General features: G+C 42.7%; 1 protein-coding gene across 1 annotated transcript in view; it reads left to right on the top strand.

Moving 5' to 3' along the window:
• The first annotated feature begins 1,442 nt into the window (after nucleotides 1-1,442).
• The window catches only part of CalpC (calpain C), a 104,863-nt gene continuing 89,501 nt past the window's right edge, over nucleotides 1,443-16,804 (top strand). The window contains exon 1 of the mRNA XM_072297662.1: nucleotides 1,443-1,627. The gene's annotated coding sequence lies outside the window, so the exon portion shown is untranslated. The remainder of the gene's footprint in view (nucleotides 1,628-16,804) is intronic.

The following is a 16,804-nucleotide window of genomic DNA, read 5'->3' as shown; positions in this document are numbered from 1 at the left end:
GAGTAATAACTCCAACTTTAACCTTACGTTTCAAAGCGACATTACAGAGGGTAAAAATGTCACTCAATTCACAGGATGGTCTCACGTACCTAATGTGTATTTTTTCAGGAGATTTAAAACGAGGACACCTTTCGAAGCTTATTTCATATTTGGACCACGTTTAGCAGAAAGGAACGAAGCCACATCAACCATTGACAAAAATTGGGCATTTTAATTTTTTACAAGAGAACGTTTATGCGGAATCCTTCGAAGATTTTAAGGAATTTGCTTCGTACTATGCAGAATATTCACTGAAATTTGAACAAAAATCCGCCTAACCGTTTTTATGTAAAAAATTAAATTGCCCGATTAACTTTGGCAATAGCTGATGTGGCTTGGTTACTTTCTGCTTAATAACGCGGTCCATTCAAGGTGCTTTCATGCGTAAAAGTGTCATCCGCTGAGTTGGCATTTGTTTACTTTCCGCTTAAAAACGATCGCGATGCCATCATCCAATAGAGATCGAGGATTCACCCCAGCTCGATCGCGAGTTTAGTCAATCTTGGATCGCTATTGGACAACTGCATCGCGGTCGCTTGCAAATGGAATGTAAACAAGTGCCAACTTTTAGCTGACGACACCTCTAGAAAGTTTCACTGGTAGAGGCTAAACCAGGGCCCCTCACAATTCTGCCGTGCTAAGGAAACACGCCGTATGAACCTCCAGGCGTTGTCAAATTTCTTTCGATAAAATACGAATTTACTGGGAAAAGTTGTCAATCTTCTTCTTCCAATTTTTCAGACAATTCTGTTCGTAATTTAATCCAAGCCATCTGCACATTTCAAGGAAAAATATGCATAATTTTCCTACAAAATACATATTGTATCGGGGGAAATTTGGCATCTCCTCAATGTTCATGCGGTGTTCTTCCTTGGCATGGCAGAATTAATGCGGAGACTTCTCTCCGAACTTATTTTGCCAGACTGTAGATTGGAGTGGACGCACGATGCGCCTCAGCGTAATACTCCGTTTGCAAACAGACCAGTATTGTGTGCGGTATTCCTCCGCTTTGAAGGCGCACTCAGAAGCCAACATCAAGAGCCTCGCGCTCTTTCTAGTGAGAGGTTATGCATTCCAGCGACAGGTAGCGCCTTCTCTCGTTCGTTGAATAGCAGGCGGAGGTATGTTGAACCGGTTATTAGCCGCAGCGGTGTCCGCTCTCCCTATGGAAATAAAAGAAGGGGGCGGCGACCAGCTCTTTTTACCTCGTACCTGCCTACGTCACGGACGACCGCTCCCCTCACTTCCATCGTTCGGCATTAAGATTCTTCTCTCCCTTCAGGTGTAGCCACTGACGTCATCACGATGGCCGTCGAGGTGGATCTGCTCCCGCCTTCGGTTCTTCCTGCGCGAGCTCCCGCGGTGATTTCTGTGACGGTCGAGTGCTCACCTGATCAACGATCTCGCCTCCGACAGTGTTGAGTCGAAGTTCGTCGGCCGCGGAGTGTGTAGTTTCCAATTTCGTTTGTTGATGCCCGTCATACATCAACAAGGTCGTGTATTCGAGTGATTTTGGTGTATAATTCTGTGTTTTCATTGTGCCGTGGATTGGATTGTTAGGTCTTGAGACTCTCGCACAGTTACTACGGTAAGATGATCTTATTATGATCGGGGGTTGCTACCGGGCTTGGTTTTTCTTCCTTTTTTCACATAGTAAAACGATCTTAACTCCTGATCAATACTGTCGTGCTAAGGAAAAACGCCGTATGAACCTTCAGGCGTTGCCAAATTTCCTCTGATATAATACGAATTTATTGGGGAAATTGTAAATATTTATCTTCCAATTTTTCAGACTATTTTGTTCGCAGTTTAATCTAAAATATCTGAAAATTCTAAGGAAAAACATTCATAAATTTCGTCAAAAATACTTGTTCTATCCGAGAAAATTTGGTAACTCCCGAATGTTCGTGCGGCGTTCTTCCTTAGCACGGCAGAATAGCTGTGAATGATAAGGCTCTTCATTCCGTTTACTGATTTAAGGCGTTAAGCAACCAGATTATAAAACTGTCGGAATGTTTTGCATGAAGAAGTCTAGTATTTTCCGGCATCTAGAGGGTTTTGAATTGAGAATCGTGTAAAATTTTTGGTAAACAAGGGTGCAGAAAGTGCTCGTTTGGCCGGTCGGTCAATCGCGGAGCAAATGTGAAGGCACCTGGAAAGGGATACAAAAATATGAAGGCAATTGGGAAAGGGGGAAAACATTTGAAGGCTTTAGGCATAAACCAGCTCAGCGCATAGTTTTTTTGCGCAGGAAGCTGTAAAACGCGCTCTCTTATGCGAAGAAAACGTAGAAGCGCGCAAGTCTTATGTGGATAGCAACGTGAAGGCAAAATCAAAAAATGCGATGGCGAGGAACTTTCTGCAACCATGGTAAAACAGGAAGGCTATGAGAAATTGTGTAGAAATCCGTGTGCTTTGTAAATCCTTAAGTTTGGACGGAATCACCTTAATATTTGCAAAACGCACATTATATTTTCCTTTACTACATATCTTTTTTCATCAATTGAAATGAGATTAATCTATACAGAGTGTGCAAACATTTCAAAGTCATGAGTTGAAAAACGCTGACTTCACGAGATTAAATATTAGAGCCTAACAGAAAGCGGAGCGGCGGTGCACTGGCGCCTACAAACCTAACAGGGATACTTCACGCATTACGCAATGCGTGAAGTATCCCCGTTAGGTTTGTAGGCGCCAATGCGCGTTTCGCGCTGGCTGCCCGCCCGCCGCGCCGCGCCGCAGCGTACCACGGCGCTTGAAGCAACTATTTCACATCAGAGGTATTGCACAGTATCATACGAAATTGAAGGCGCTCCAACATATTAGGAATGGCAGGCACCCTTCAAAAGTACGGAGCTTTCCACGCAAAATAAATCAAGATACTACGGCCCAAAAAGAGAGCAGTGGTCCAAAAACTCACCAGGTCCTAGCATCCGTAATTAGTAACGTTTAGCATACACTTTATCGCCGGGCTGTTGCTTGGTCGCCATCGGCTATGAAAGGCTATAAGAAATTGTGTTGCCGGCTATAGAGACTATTGGAAATCTTACTGCCGGCTGTAGGTCTAAGGTATTTTGGAACACAGATTCTACAGCCAATTTTTACCAGGGTAAGGAAACCCGTCGTATGAACCATCAGGCGTTGCCAAATTTTGTTTGATAAACGCGAGTTTCCCTGTACATTAATGAATATTTTCCTCCCAATTTTTCAGCTAATTTAGTTTGCAATTTTACCTAAAGTTTCTGAAAATTTAAAGGAAAAGCATTCATAACTTTTCTAAAAACTAAACATTTTATCGAAGGAAATTTGGCAACTCTCGTATGTTCTTATGGCGTTCTTCCTTAGCACAGCAGTATTCCAGTTTGCGACGTTGCAGACTTCCTGTTGTTCTTCATGTTTTAATCGGGAAACTACTCTTACGTCAATTCTTGAAAACTTCTGCGATTTTTCTTCTCTGCGCGGCGCGGAGCAAATTCTGAACAAACTTCAAGGAAAGATGTTGATACTCGTATTTGAGGACTTATCTGTAACAATAGCGGATGTGAAAAATTACCTTTTCGACACACATCCGAAAAACTGTTTTGGCATCGAGAAATTTTGAGAAAATACTTGAGATGTGATCTTCGAGATCTGTACATTATGCCAGAGCGAAACATATTAAATTTTTGTGTGAACAAAACAGTTTTTTAACGTGTTTCGAAAAGGTACGTAATTTTTCACATCCGCTATTGTTACAGATGAGTCCTCATTTGTTCTGTCGTAAAAAAAAACGTAATAAGCGTGGATATTTTGAAATGCCGCAAACAAGGTACACAGTTTGGGCATTTCACCTTCGATATCTAAAATTTCACATTTTCTCCAAGAGCACTGTTACGAACTACTTTTTTTAAAAGAAACCCTCTGATTCTCTATATAAATTATTAATTAAATTAATAAATAGGAGAATGGAATTTTTTTATAAAAAAAACTATTACTAATTGTCTTGCTTTCTCGCTCGATTTCCGGCATGAAACAGGCTCGCGATGAGGGATAAATGGGGAGGGGGGAGAGAGAAAGGCCCCAAGAAAGACGACTTGGATCGGCCGTGGCACGTGACGTCAACGCCTTTTGCGCGCGCGTAAGTACGTGCCGCACGGGCAACGCGCTCCCGTGCTAAGGAAAAACGTCATATCGACGGTGAAACTACCAAACCACGTATCTCGTTTGCGATGTTTAAAATCTACGCTCACATTTTATTTTTTTGAAGTAGACCAAATCAATATCATTCCTTGAAATTTTCACAGAATTTTCTCCGCACGATGAGGAAAAATCACAGAAATTTTCAAGACTGGACGTTAAGTAGTTTTTCATTTAAAAAATAAAGTATGACAGGAAGTCTGCGACGTCGCAAACCGAGATACGTGGTTTGGTAGTTTCACCGTCGATATGAGCCTTCAAGCATTGCCCAATTTCCTCCGATGAAATACGAATTTTCAAGGAAACTGCTGGATGTTTTTCTTCAAATTTTTCAGACAATTTTGTACACGGTTTAATCTAAAATATCTGAAAATTTCAAGGGAAAATATGCATAACAAAACTCAAAAATACATGTTTTATTCGCGGCAATTTGGCAACTCTCGAATGTTCATACGGCGTTTTTCCTTAGCACAGCAGCGCGGCACTAAAGGCCAAATTATAACGTGCTCAGCTCTCGAGCCAAGTAGCTGAACACGTTGGGGGGATGATCGCAGATAAGGGGGGCGTATATCCACCAGATAGGGTAGTCCTAGAGAAAGGGGAATGGTCTAGGGGGGTGTAAGAGCCCTATCACTCTATATAGATGGTCACCTACCTCAAGAACGTATCCTAGAATCCTAAGGAAAAGAAGGAACACGTAAGTAGGAGATGGCCACTCGATGTATTGGGTAACGGTACAACTACAACTAGGTCACACAGACCTCTAACAACTATCACACAGATACAACTACTACAAAAAGGGGGGAGGGGGTCTCCAAGCAGGAAGAGCCGTCGGGGAGTGCTGGACGGGACTTTCGGCGAGGGGAGGGATACTCAAAGCTCAATCACCGGGGTGAGACGCGGGATGGGGCAACTTGAGGAGTCGAGGACTCAAAAGGGGGTGAAAAGGCCGCTGGGGCGAAAGGGGGGTCGGGGACGGACCGTAGGACCACAACTTTCGGCCGAGGGATACTCGAGGACTTGACTACGGGGTGAGACGCGCGTCGGGGATCCGCGAGGAGGCGTAGGCACGGTTGGCGAGACGACTGACTTCAGGGGATTTCAGAGAGCTCCTCGTGGGCCCCCTAGGCCTGCTAACTTGGGCGTCGTTCCCACGGTTAGCTCGCCAAAATCCCCTGACCAAGCATGTCACATCCGTCAGGGCTCCGAAATCCGCGGAAAGCAACTGGTTAGGTTGCCACCCGTGGACCCACGGTCGCCCGGCGCCCGAGACTGGGGTATACGCAATTGGGGGATTTCTCGGGCTATCTGGCAAGGCTGTGTCTGGTGATGTCACCGAGCGATGTCACTGACGGATGTGACAAGCTGTGTCATGAAAAACTCGCGGAACCACCGATTTCCCGGCGCGATATTGGCTCGCTGCTTCCAAAACCGCCGTAACTCCAATATTCCGTTATACTCCCCCTACAACGACACAGGATAATGACCTCATTATCCGCAGTGGGTCACTGGGAGGTCGAGCGTTTTGGAAGCAGCTAGTCAACACTGGGGTATGATTTTGTAGGGACTGGGGAAGTGTGATAAAAATTATTATCAGTCATCGCGCCCGTCCGTTTGGGAGCATTAACCTGCTACTGTCATTCTTAAATCTAAACAATGGGTCTAATTACAAAGATTTAACTGTACAGGGATAGATTGAAAGTGAAATATGACGCTGGGGAACGCTCGGCGGTTGTCGCCGGCGTTATACGAGTCGATCAGCTGGCGGGAAGGCCGCTGACTCTCGGCGCGGGGCCGGAGAGCGAGGAGCTTCTTGTTCATATCGGGTGTCTTGAACAGCTGAGCGTTGTTCGGCGTGTAAACTTTTGGTCATGATTGATGCTTGACTGGTTACGTGGTTTTTACTTTATAAAGAAGAAAAAAAAAATATTTTACTCCTAATTATGTATGTACACTTAAAGCTAATGTTTTTTTACTCATTTCACTCAAATTGTGTCGGCGGGGGGGGGGGGGGGGGCGTTCGCCCTGGGCCCCCTGGAAGCAGAGGCATGGGGTGGGGGGTTGGGGCGTCTGCCCTGGAACCCAGTGAGGCTGAGGTCCGCTTGCAGTCCCGTGAATTTGGTGTGGCCCGTGGGTAGAGCTTTGGGGTTGAGTTTCTTTGGCGCCGCGAGAGTTGCAACATGGTAATCCCTCTAATACTCCTAGTTCTGCATTTTCGAGCGGTGTTGGCAGCTTTGAGACGATTGGCCACTGGCGATTTGGGCGACGATTTCGTGGTTGGTCGGTACATGGCAGGTCGTTTTGAGTGACCGTCGAAGTGGGGCGAGGTGAAGGTAATTTTCTGGAGGTCCTGAGGTCGGCTTGATTTTTAGCTTTTTCGGAAAATAAAGGCTTGAGCAGTGATATAATGGATTTACTCAAAAAATAAAGATTTTTCGCGATCTCCCCGACCTCAGTCTGCGATTTTGTGTTGAGTAACGCAAGTAGCAAGAATAAAAAAAAGGTGGGCTTAATATAGAAGATTTTGCCCCATAAAAAAAAATGCTATTTCCTCCTGCAGATCTCCGCCCATTGCTGTCGTGGAGATCAATTTGGTAGTTCAGAGTTGTTGCCAGTTGGTGTTATGATAAAGGAATTTGGGTTTCTTTTGCATAGCGGGTTTCCATGCGTTTTAAGTGCTGTGTAGATTGTTGGGCGATTCGGCGGAGTTGCCAATTGTGTCTGAATACCCTGGTGTCCACATCTTCGTGTTGGTCAGATTTCCACATGAAGTTAGTGCCGCGGTGACTGATTTGGTATGTCGGCGGGGCTGCTAATTGTGGTGGAAAAAATCTGACGTAAATCCAACCGAAATCGCACTGTTTGGTTGGATTTAAATTGGCGACCTGGCGGTGTTGCCAACTGCTGTTCCACGTTTTTTTGGTCGCGCTCGAGTGTTCGAGCTCGTCAGGGCGTGATGAGCTGCTTCGCGCTGAAACTTGTGGTAATGGAGTTGTGAGGGAGGGGGGGAGGGGGGATCCCTTCCCCGCTAAGGCGTTGTTGCTGGCGGTGTCCATTTTTCGTCATCCCTTTTGCTCTATGGGGTCCGTCGGTCCGACTGCCGGAAGCTCATTAATTGCCTGTCCGCGGAATTTGAGTGGTTGAGTAATTTCCTTAGGATTTTTAATGTTCTAATGTACATACTATTTACAATGTTGGGTAAGTGCATTCAATGCTAAGTGCATAAGTGCAAAACTATTTACAAGGCCTGTAACAAGAGGAAGGGGAGGAAAACGGATAAATCTTCTTTCGTCTGAAAAAGTTAGTTTTTTTTTTTATCAAAAGTAAGAATTACCCTGTACGAGGTTCTTGCTGTATACAAGCCTTTTTTATCTCAATAAGTTAACTCTTCTACTAGTACGGAACTACTTAGCATGGAAGAAAAAGTGCTGCAAATCATGCGACATGCTAATAAATCATGCGAACTATCGTGGAGAGTTGAGGGTGGTTAGGCATGTTTTTTAAACATGTAATTATGCAAAGTTATTTATGTGCACTAGTATGGTTCATTTCTTTTCTGAAGAAAAAAAAAAAATTTTGAATTACTCGCTGAAAGTACTTTCACTAGGAAGTCTCGTCTCTTCTGAAGCGTCTCTTTCTAGGTATTTGTCTGTAATGGGTATTTTTTTTTAAGGCTGATTTTAAGCATTTTAAAGCAGATTCCAAAGTCTACAAAGTGTGGAATAACAATGTTTCGATTCATGCGACGATCTGTCATGCAAAGTCAAAGTGCGAGGTGCAAATTGCCACAAAGTTAATTGCATTCGCTACATGCATTGTGCGTTTGCATTATGTATTAGGAGGTTGCTACTAAACTACTGAACTACTGAACTATTGATCTACTGAGCTATTGATTTAAGTTTTTTTTTTGTACTGTACAAGGCTATTAACAAGGCATGAAGGCTGAAGTAAACAAGGCTAAGATGGTTGTATGCGCTAGGCGGCGCAAATAGCTCGACGTAGAGAACATTTCAGCTCACAATTAAGGTGCAGAGGAGGGTCGAGAAATTTGGCAACGCTGGGTTGTCTCCATTTAAGCAATTAGTTTAATTTAATTGCATTTTTCTTAGCCTATAGTTACTCGAAGTTATTTACATCTTATTTCTAATGCCTAAATTTTATTTCGAAATGGTGTGGCTACTATTATTATTGTTATATTCATTTATTATTTATTTTATCTACATGTTTTTGAAATGATGTGGCAGGTAGGGGCCAACGCAATCACAGTGCTGCCAAAATGCTGCCGTGAACGATCCCGTTCGGTTCTCGTCATGAACTGAGGGATTTTTTGAGGGAGATAGTGAGTAGATCTAATTAACGTGTCGAAGATGAAGAGTTACTTCATTTTGAGAACACTGCGGCTGCGCTGGCCTCTACTCTGGCGCTCACTTTTGCTGAAACTACTAAAATGCATTCTGCTGTTTGAGTTTATACTTTAAGAGCGCGTTACTCATTTAGAATCTCAATCAAAAAGTAAGATAATAAAGAATAAACACATTTATCAAATTAGGGCGTATGCCTGAAAATCATTTTCCGTGAAGAAAATGTTTTAAGGTGGATTTTTTGTTGTGAAGTGAAATTATGGAAAGAAAGAGGAAATCTGGCGCAAAAATGGACTGAAAATGGTGGTGAGAGCTGGAGAGTGTAAGGAAGTGGAGAACATGCTATTTTTCTTTCGTTTACGTGATTTAGAGAAAGTTTGACGGGGAACGAAGTTTCTTCTCTGCCGAGTAAAGGTTCTTGGTTGTTCTTTTTTCAAAAATTGTGTAAATTTTTTAAATTTACATTTACGAAGTACTTGATAGTACTGGGATTTTCCAGGTTGTAAAAATTTTTGGCACACTTTCAGACGGTCTCTAAGTGAATTCACCGGTAACATGGAGGAAGAGAGGAAGCGTTCACCTGCGTTAAAGGCACAAATACGAACTGTATTCGCTGTTGCTTCGAAATATTGGTGTAATGGGTTTTTTAGATGTGTTAGCCATTCTTGAATCGTCATTACTGCGCAAGCAAGGGCACAGCAGATTACAAGAATTGGAGGTAAATTTTTGTATTGAGGCAATTTGTTAAGTTTTTCGGCACATTTTTCATCGGAAGGAGAACTCATCTGTACGCTGGGTGGTTTAGTACGTTCCATCCCTGTTACGAGGTGTTAACAGGCGATGTTTAACTGTTGATGTTTACATCAATGATAAGACCGCGATGCCGAGATTTTCCCGAGCGAGAGTGGTGCGTTTACTAGGTAAGATTGACATATTTTCAAAACTGAAACTTTTCAAAAATGGCTAGTAATTATGCTTTGAAAAAGCAACTTTGTTCTTTTGGATAATTCTCGTCAACAACTTCAAAATATTTTTGTTAAAGTAACGCAACGTATGGATTCCGCGGCCCAAATTTTCCGTTTAAAAAATACATTTTTTATATTAGCAAGTTTAGGCGCCTATGAGGCCTTTTGTCCGGCCAAATCCGGCCGCCGGCCCCTCATGCGCCGCCGCGTCCACGTTCGCTCGGACACCGGATCCTCCGCTTTTCGCGAGCGCTTGCTCGGACACCCGACGCGGGGCGCAGAGCTAGGGCGCTCCGCGTTTCGCGTGTTGCCGGATTTTTTCTGGGTCAATGAATATATTGAAAATTGATTTTTAAAAGAAAATAAGAAATAAATTATAAGTAATTTTGGAAAATATTGATAATATCGAAAATTATGGTAATTATGGCATTTGAGAATATTGTGGGACCAATTAGTGTGTTACGAGGGATGGGGGTGTAAGCGAATTAGAGAAAAGTAGGAAATGCTTTTCTTCTTCTTTATTTTTCAGTATTTAGAGAAGGTCGGACGAGGGACGTAGTCCCTGCAATTAATTTTAGTTTTTCAGTGATTACGAATTTATTTCAAAAATAACAATTGCTGATTTGTGCGAAGGGAATTCTGGAATTTTAACTCGTAAGGGCCATGGACTAAGAGAAAATTTCAGCAAGTTTTTTGGTATAGTCGGCAAATGAACTATCGAGTGAATTATTACTGCAAATGCAGGTGTTTCACAGTTCTGTTTGCGTAACAAAAAGATTGAAGATGAAGGGTCATAAAAAATTAAAAATAAAAAGTTTTGCGTTATCATAAAAAAAATCGACGCATTTAATTCTATAGATTATTTAAACGTCCCTAGTTCCAGTTGTAAGCGCTCGCCCGGCTCGAGATTACAATTGTGAACATAGCGAAGTGAGTTTTAATTTTAGCACTCAAAAAAAAGGAAAAAATAAAGACCTGAAATGGATAAAAAATAATAAAAAATTTGAGTGAAAAAAAAGCGGATGCTTGTTATTTGCAGATGAAAAGCGGTGTTGCAATGTGTTAGTTTAGTAGTATGAAGAGATAGGTTTTCAGTTCATAGATGAAGAGTAAATTAACAAAAGACAAACATTGGAAGATATAAGATTTTGTCGGCTGCTTTCTGCACCTGTAAAATCACATACAGTAAATTTACCAATTTACCTTAGGCTGGCATTGTTTGTCGTCCGCTGCAACCTAGAGAACCTGAAAAATGCATGCAGTTCTGTCTTGATGTTAAAGGAACTAACTATCGGAGTGCTTTTCGTACTTAAATCGCAAGTAACCGTTATTTATGGGACTTAAGAGTTGAGAGGAGGAGAATAAAAAAAGAAAGAGAAAACTTATGTTTTCATATAAATTTATAAATTCTCTTGGAAATTCGCTGGTTTTCAGAGAAGGAAGGGAAAAAAAAATGTTATTAAAACTTCGGAGATAAACAGTGTAAAAATTAAAATACTTTGAGTATTTCAAAAAGTTGCGGGATTAAAGACAAAATTTAATCACTGTCAGTGATATGTTGCCGAAGGCATGTAAAATGAACAAAATTTTCGAAGAAGGTAACCAAAAACTGGTGCTGAAAATACTAGAAATCGCAAAAATATGAAGAATGGGAAGAAGCGTAATTTTGAAAGAGGAAAATTGAAGGTGATAGATCACTGAAGGGTAAGCAAGCAAGCGTGAAACAAATAGCTGAGTGACAGGGCTCTTAAGTGGGCAATTTTTACCCTGACATCAGTTTGAATTATTTCCGGAAATATGGGAGAAAATCAGAGAGAACAAAGTTAAATTAGAAGTTTATCAAGTTGGAAGAACGAGGGTCAGAAATTTTATCTAGAAAATTTAATTTCGTAGGGGTGATTTAAAATCGTGAAATTTATTTCACAAGGGGGGGGGGGAGGTTAACACTGTAAGTAAACGCCGAGATTGTGTCAAGTCTAAATTTCCACCCCTCAGAATCCTGCAAGACGTTAGCGAAGTCAGATCACCTTGGTCGATGTTACAGACTTACTCAGCCTTGAACCGCGAGGTCACTAAATAAATTAAATGACGTCAATTCACAGTCCGTAGCCGAGCTACAGTTTTGAACCGCGAAGTCACCGAAAAAAAATTCGGTGACGGCTATTCACAGTCCGCCACTGAGCTGTATCGGGGGTGAACCACTTTTCGCCAAGTTTACAGAGCCAAGAAAGTCAGAAATGAAGAATTAACACATCAAGGGAGATCACAAACATTAAAGAAAAAATGAAAACTGAAGGCAATTACTAACTCAATGCATTTCGATTGAGTGAAGTTATATAAGTTTTATTGCTTTAGCCGGGGAGAAAAAAAAAAAATTAAAAAAATAAAAAATAAAATTTACAGCTTAACAGAGTGTGTGCGGAGAAAAGATTGGATTAATTGGAGTAACTCTATGGCCTTATGGCCGTAGTTTTTTTAAAGTAAATTTTGGGGTAGAGCTTTTTTTTTGAGAAAGGAAAAAAAAAAATTGAGCAAAGTATGACTAAATTTATCGGAAAATTTTCAATTTTTAAAATTTAAGAAGTAAACTTAAAATTTAACTCCGAACGCGAGTTAAATGTGACAATAAACTTCAATTAATTTACAAAAAAAATAAAAAATAAAAAATTTCTAAAATTTTCACACTCAAAAAAAAAAAAAAATTGCTTGGCTGCGAATGAGGTACGGGACAATAGCACACTCCGGGGAGTATAGTGTTATTACCCGGGGCCTGCACCACTTATAACGTGCTCAGCTCTCGAGGCCAAGTAGCTGAACACGTTGGGGATGGTCGCAGATAAGGGGGGCGTATATCCACCAGATAGGGTAGTCCTAGAAAAGGGGAATGGTCTAGGGGGGTGTAAGAGCCCTTCACTCTATATAGATGGTCACCTACCTCAAGAACGTATCCTAGAATCCTAAGGAAAAGAAGGAACACGTAAGTAGGAGATGGCCACTCGATGTATTGGGTAACGGTACAACTACAACTAGGTCACACAGACCTCTAACAACTATCACACAGATACAACTACTACAAAAAGGGGGGAGGGGGTCTCCAAGCAGGAAGAGCCGTCGGGGATGCTGGACGGGACTTTCGGCGAGGGGAGGGATACTCAAAGCTCAATCACCGGGGTGAGACGCGGGACGGGGCAACTTGAGGAGTCGAGGACTCAGAAAGGGGGTAAAAGGCCGCTGGGGCGAAAGGGGGGTCGGGGACGGACCGTAGGACCACAACTTTCGGCCGAGGGATACTCGAGGACTTGACTACGGGGTGAGACGCGCGTCGGGGATCCGCGAGGAGGCGCAGGCACAGGTGGCGAGACGACTGACTTCAGGGGATTTCAGAGAGCTCCTCGTGGGCCCCCTAGGCCTGCTAACTTGGGCGTCGTTCCCACGGTTAGCTCGCCAAAATCCCCTGACCAAGCATGTCACATCCGTCAGGGCTCCGAAATCCGCGGAAAGCAACTGGTTAGGTTGCCACCCGTGGACCCACGGTCGCCCGGCGCCCGAGACTGGGGTATACGCAATTGGGGGATTTCTCGGGCTATCTGGCAAGGCTGTGTCTGGTGATGTCACCGAGCGATGTCACTGACGGATGTGACAAGCTGTGTCATGAAAAACTCGCGGAACCACCGATTTCCCGGCGCGATATTGGCTCGCTGCTTCCAAAACCGCCGTAACTCCAATATTCCGTTATACAAATCGATGGCCAAAATGCAAAACCGCGTATCTCCGTTTGCGCTGTTGCAGACTTTCCTTCTTATTGCATTTTTCCGTTGGAAAACTAGTCATCTCAAGTCATCTTAATTTCTTAAAAACTTCCTGTATTTTTCTGCTCTGCATGCAAGATATTCCGTGTGAATTTCAAGCTACTATGTTGTCTTGTTTCTCTTCAAAGAAATAAAATAGGAGCGGAAATTTTGAAACAAAAAAATGGAATTACGTGCTTTCGTACTTTGGCCAGCGAATTTTTTATGTCCAGCGGTCTGCTTCCCGCTCCGCTCAATTACCTAGTTCCTTAATTCTCAGCCATGCGCTTTTGAAAAATTATTATTAAATTACTTTTTCCATAAATAACATTTTTCCTTGAAATGTTCAATAACTCACGGAGAAATTGTGAACAAAATTATCCGGAAAAACGAGAAGAATGATCTTCATAAGCTCACTAGGAAATTCGTGTTTTATCAAAGGAAATTTGGCGACGCACTGAAAAAAAAAATCTCGGTGTATTAACTAAGAAAAGGGTATAATTACCAAGACTTCAGGGTTCTATTTGATCCCAGTTTTTTCTTGGTAAAATTACCATTTATGGAATTGGTAGTTTTACCGGGAAATCTCGGTAAAATTATTGACTTCCTCGGTAATTTTACTGGACCCCGGTAAAAACGCCAATATTTTTTATCGACTGTGGTAGAATTACCGAGATAAAATGGCAAAGTTACCGAGAATTGATTACCAATAAATAATAAAAGTGGTATTCCTACCTGAAAAAAAAACAGTAAAAATACCGGTTTTTAGATAAGCTTACCAGTCTGTCTTGGTAAAATGACCAATAATTAGTAAAAAAAAGTGAGATGGTAAAGGTACCAACGGACCGTGGTAAAAACGCCGAGAATTTTTTTTCAGTGCGCCTGAAGGTTCATACGGCGTTTTTCTTTCGCACGGCGGTGTGTTAGCAGCGCTTGTACTAAAATCTTGGTTGAAAGTGCGGGAAGTTTGCGGAGAAGAATGGGCAAGCGCAGCTGTGAAGAAGAGTAGTAAGATCTAATGTGTGAGCGTGCGCGTGATGCATACCCGCTGGATTCAGTGAGAATCTGTTTTCTCCTCTCGCCTTCCTTTTTGCCCGTGCGCCACTTTTTACCCGAGCGGGGCCGATGGGCCGATCCGCCGCGCGGGCTCGCTGTCCGTCTCTTCGCCCGACTCCCGTTCCACTCTTTGGCAACGTTTCCCCCAGATTCCTTCACTTTCAATCCTCACTAAAAACCACCAACAACAATCACAGGCCCAATGAAACCGTCGCTCCAATACTCCCATCCTACGGAAAAACGCCGTATGAACCTTCAGGCCTTGCCAAATTTCTTCTGGTGAATCACGAATTTTCGGAAAAATTTGTAAACATTTTTCTTCCAATTTTTCAGATCATTTGGTTCGGTTGGATTTTGATCATTCGGGCCGGATGCTCCCACAAGAATCGATTATTTAGCATAGGTTTGAAATGGAAGAAATCCGGTGTTGTCAAATTGTTGGATCCCCCGCCTTACCCTCGGGGGGGGGGGGGGGGGGCGAGGGTAAAGAATACCCCAGGAGGACTGATTCGGGGGGCCCTCGAGCGTAAGTAAAGAATGAAAAAAAGTGAACATGTACCAAAATGCTCAACCTTTCAAGTAAACCTTCCCGGAAACTTTAACGCCTGGATAAGAAAAAGTGAGCCTCCCCAATTATTTCCCGAGCAGGACCGGACTGCTGGAAAAAGGCCCGGCTGAACTTCTAAGGGACTCGGGCCCTACACCGGGGGCGGGGCATATCCCCATGACCCATTTTTAAAAAGCTTCAACCGTTTGACGTAAACTTTGCCAAAAAATACGATAAATAACAGAGCATCTACAAACCTGGAAACTTCGGAGTAATCAGGGAATTTTTTTTATTTTTTATATTTGTATTATAATTTGCATACGATATTTTGTATCGTAGGTTCTGCCGTGTTGCATTTGCGAATTGGCGCGCTTTTTCAACCTAGTACGGGATTTCTCTCGTTTTATGTAGGCTTGGCTTGAAAATTAGATACTCGACGTTGGTTGATCCGCATCCCAACGGCGAAACAACAGTCATCCATCCAAAAAACTAACCTAATCAGTCCCGAATTTTTGCCAACATGTATGGGTAAGACATTTTACTTTCAGATGGGTGAATGAGCGTTGCTATAAATAGAACGGAAGTAGGTAAATAGGGTTGATATCCACGATGAAAGAGGTAGAGCTGGGCGGAATATTGGTACTATTGGTAGGTATGAGCCGTGAGCCATGCAAAAGCTGAGTAGGCGCGATAGGCACCGGCAGGCTATAATTTAAGAGCTAGTTTAATGGTATATCTGCCCAAGTGGGCTATCGCATCGTAGCATGAAACATGGAGTCGCCGCGGTTGTGGCTGTGGTTGTAGCTGCGCCGCACAGTGGATCCAGTCAATAAGAGAGGTCAGACAAAATTTGGAAACTTTAAAAGCTTATAACTCCTTTTACACAAAATTTAGAGGTGTTAAAAGTGGTTTCATTGGTTTCCTCATAAAATTTTCTTTCAGAGACACCCCTTACATTTCAAAATTTGATGAATTAAGCATCAAAATTTGCTGTTTTAGTTAAAAATGTCATGTCCGACCTCTTCGATTGACTTGATCCACTGCGCGGCGTTCCTCTCCGACCAGTGCGAAAACTGGTTGGCATCGCGCCACATCCACCAATCTACACCCGGGCCCTCCCGCCAAAGGGAAAACGCCGTATCAACAACCCGAGTCGCCAAATTTCACCCCGTCAAATATTCATTTTTCAGGAACGTTATGAATATTGTCCTTCGAAATTAACAGACTCCGTGGATCGAATTCCAAATGGTATTCTCCTAAAAAATGGAGGGAAAATATTCACAATTTTTCCAGGAGACGCGTATTCTATCGAGGGAAATTTGGCAACGTTCGGAGTCTCTTACGGCCCTTTTCCTTGGTACGGTAGAATGGAACCTAGGCCAACGAAACGCGGACACTTCTGCCAACTTTCGCCTGAATTCCTCTACTTTACTTTCGTTCGGCAGGGAAAACTCGGGGAGGGGCGTTATTTTAGTGAAATCTTAGTCGAAAAAGGGGGAAAAGCTTGGACGCATGTGGTGGATGGGACAAAGCATGATCTTCCGAATTTCTGGATGACCTAGGAGATGCGATCTTATTGGCGGAAGCCGGTGGTTGCAATGGGCAGAGGTGAGTAACGTAACTTAACTAACGGTAACCCTCCGTTAGACCCTAGACCCATAGACAGCAAACCCTATCGATATTCTAGCATTCCCCCTTAATCTAGCAGTAGAATCGCTCCATGTTCCCTAAGTCTTCTTGGTCTATTTCTTTGTCTATTGATTTCAATAATCAGCCCGCTAGAAGGATAATGAGTTTTAATTAAGCTCCTCCTCACTTTGATTCTGAATAAAGTTTCGACTGTCTCATTGCTTTCATATACGAGAATTAGAA

Source organism: Bemisia tabaci, chromosome 3 (assembly GCF_918797505.1).
Source record: "Bemisia tabaci chromosome 3, PGI_BMITA_v3".
Lineage (NCBI taxonomy): Eukaryota > Metazoa > Arthropoda > Insecta > Hemiptera > Aleyrodidae > Bemisia > Bemisia tabaci.
This window is presented reverse-complemented; position numbering and strand designations above follow the sequence as displayed.